The 3,404-nt window shown below is 51.4% G+C and overlaps 1 pseudogene; it reads right to left on the bottom strand.

Annotated features, from left to right (window-relative positions):
• Nucleotides 1–1,271: 1,271 nt before the first annotated feature.
• Nucleotides 1,272–3,404, bottom strand: part of LOC123058255 (putative cyclin-dependent kinase F-2) — a 7,286-nt pseudogene continuing 5,153 nt past the window's right edge.

Below are 3,404 nucleotides of genomic sequence, written 5' to 3'. Positions count from 1 at the left end.
GATGCAGCCATGATTAGTTTTCCAATAATTAGATGTGTCCGTGATTAATTTCCTAATAGGATGGTTCGTAATTATTTTCCTAATAATAGGATACATGCGTGATTTTTTTCCTAATAATAGGATGGGTTTGTGATTAGTTTCCTAATAATTAGATGTGACTGTGATTAGTTTCTTAATAGAATGTGTCCGTGATTATAGTTTCCTAATTGACCAGGCATGGACTTTCATATTTTCCTCCGAGGTGAAGTACGGTCAGTCAATGTAAATTGCTAAGTGCGCACGGAGAACAAATTCGGTTAAGGCTAGCTGTTAGATTGAGTTTAGTGGGACTAATCATGCGGTGGTAATGTATCCGTGTACGTTTTGTGGGGTGCACTTAAAGAAGATAATGTTTGCTCTTTTATAAGTAGTATAGATTAGAGCATTTTCAATAGACGGTCCATATGTAAAAACAACTAACTTTTGGAGCTTCGAGGGTAAAAAGCGCCGCCCCGAATTCGCTACGCCCCGGTCAGTCGCCACCGCGCCGACGATTCCTACGAAGGCGACAAAGGCAGGAGACGGAGGCAAACGGCCGGCAAATCGCGGCCGGAACCCGACCGAAAGTGCGGCTCGGCCGGCCAAAATCTCGAATGTAGCCGCGGCGGCTCGGGCCGCTGACTCGCAGCCACGGCCGGCGGCGTCCTCCAGCAGCCAAGGAGCTGTTCCTCCACCTCCGCCGCCGCCACTGCCGGCCGTACAGTGGCTGAACAGCAGCCACGCGGCCGCCGGCCGGTTTACATCTTTGCTTTGGGCCATATGTTGGAGTTGCTCTTTTATTTACATCTCCGTTTTGGATTATTTGTTAGAGTTGAGCCTTTTTCGAAGATGTAAAAAAAACACTTTGTGATACTCCAAATTTGGACCATCACCGGTTTGGAGCACCAAAAACATCATCTATTGGAGATGCTCTTAGGTGCTCATCGAAGTTCCGGCAAAATTGTTTGAATCCGAATTGATCTTGGTGGTTTAGTAGTGTGTGGACATTGGTAAGTTGGTGGATTAGACATACAGACCCAAAACATATTTCCTGTCAACACTCATGCGTATGTTTACCTACACAACCAGATTGGTAAGTTTTCGCAAGAAACTGACCGAATGTGTAAAAAATAAATACGATATGAGAGAACCGGTCTAATTTGACAGAGGTTTCTCATTGGTCAGTAACATTTTTTGCCTACACAATCCTCATTTCATGAACTTCCAATTCACATTCAGCAGGTTGTCGCCAATTTCATTCAACACTTTGCATTGAACACTACATGTTATAGCACAAAAAAGAAAACCCTGCACCGCAGCAAGCCTGCATGTGTACAGAACTAGAGATGCTACAAGCTTGAACAGAGACAATTTATTCTGCTCTAGGTGCACCAAATTGTCATCCAAGCATTTACATATTTTGCATCCAAAAAGTTCCAAGCATCGAGGCAGAAGAACAAGATCTTCCTGTGGAGCGATCAGCAGCGCCTTCATGTGGCCAGTGGAGCGATCAGCGGCGCCTTCTTCCTGATCAACATCTTCTTGGCCGTGACTCTCTTCTGGGAGGCATCAACGGAGCGAACTCCACCACTTCCTCCTTTATGGACACTGCCATCGTGTCGATCTTTGCAGCAGCAGTAGGAGCAGAAGGGTGGGCGTTTGCAGCAGCGGTGGCGAACCACGGGAGCTTCAGCGCGGTGGCCGCCTTCAGCCGCTTGTCGGGGTTGCATGTAAGAAGACCGTTGAGGACCTTGAATCCCTCCGTGGACAGTGTCTCCTCCGGGAACAGATCTCGCAGCGTGCTCTTCTGCCCCGGCACCAGCGGCGGCGGGGCGGCGTGCGGCAGCGACGTGAACCCCGGCCACGTCGTGTCGTCCGGCACGCCCACCACTTCGTAGATCCTTTGGAACAGAGATATGAATTCGGCGGCCCGGAAAATCCTCTTGCCCGAGAGCATCTCTGCCATGACGCGCCCAAGAGACCATGTGTCGACGAGCGCGTCGTAGTCCTCTTTTCCAAGGAGCATCTCGGGCGCCCGGTACTCGCCCATGCCAACCTCCTCCTCGTACGGCGGCGCCTCCGACATGGACATGGCGACGCCAAAATCGCAGATCTTGACGAATCCTCCGGCTTCGTCCCCTCCGACGAGGATGTTGGCAGGATTGATGTCGCGGTGGACGATGTGACACCGGTGCATCTTCTTGGCGGCCGTGAGGAGCTGCCACATGAAGGTGCACACCGTGGCCTCCGGGAGCCCGCCGCCCCTCTCGCTCAGGAGAACTTTGAGGCTCTTGCCCTCGACGTAGTCCATGACGAGGCAGAGCTCGTCGGTCACGTAGTCGAGCGTGACGCCGCGGAAGCCGACGATGTGCGGTTGGCCGCCGCAGGCCTCGAGGAAGCGGGCCTCCCCAAGCACCTCGTGGGGGTCGACGGGGTCGTGGAGGGACTTGATGGCGACGAGCTGGCCGATGGCGCGGCACCGCGCCTTGACGACGGCGCGGCACCGCGCCTTGACGACGGCGCCGAACTTGCCTGCGCCGAGGCGCGACTCCTGGTCGTAGTCATAGGTGGTCCCGACGTGTCACGGGAACTACTTCATCAACCACAACCAAAGAGGCTCAAGGCCGGCCCACGAGGCCCAAACAGACTGCAAAGTCCAACCCAAGGAGGCATGACCTGATACATAGAGGAACACATCGCTTCAGGGAAGGAGCATCGAAGAACTGGAACCCGAGTTGGCCGCTGTTGGGCGTTTTCCCTCTCCCACCTCCCGGCTCTAGATTCCCAGATCCCCTTTCTTGCTGATAGAAACTTGTATCTGTGACTGAATTCCTTGTATCCATGATCCATTGAGTAATTTGTATCTAGGTTCGTATCATTTGGTATTCAAAGCCAGTCTACCACCTCCCATCTACAAAATTTCCCCACCATCGTCACCATGAGCAGCCTAGCTGAGCAATTCGATCGAGTAAATAGCATAAAACTACTACTTTACAGGTTAGGGTTCCAAAAAACTACTGATTTTTAAATTTTCTCACATAACCACCAAATGGGATGTCGGCTGTTTCAAAAAACCCAAATCGCTGATTGCTTATCAATTGATCACGATTATGACAGGTCAGGCCCACGCCTAAACGAAGCGTTATTTTGACCGTTAATTTGACCATTGACTGACATACTGACATGTGGGGCCCATATGTCAGTGTTTCTTTGTCATAATTTAATAAAAAATTCAATAAAGCAATCAGGTCCCTGTAAAAATTGAAAAAAAGCAATCGGGTCCCTGCAGACTTAAAAGAAAAAGCAATCGGGTCCTCCCGTGCTCAAGCTCGCCCTCCCGGCCATGGCGCGGGGCTCCCGGCGCTCCTGGGCGCGGCTCGCGGCGG

Source organism: Triticum aestivum, chromosome 3A (assembly GCF_018294505.1).
Source record: "Triticum aestivum cultivar Chinese Spring chromosome 3A, IWGSC CS RefSeq v2.1, whole genome shotgun sequence".
NCBI classification, from domain to species: Eukaryota; Viridiplantae; Streptophyta; class Magnoliopsida; order Poales; family Poaceae; genus Triticum; species Triticum aestivum.
The sequence above is the reverse complement of the archived record's forward strand: the minus strand, read 5'-3'. Positions and strand labels throughout refer to the sequence as shown.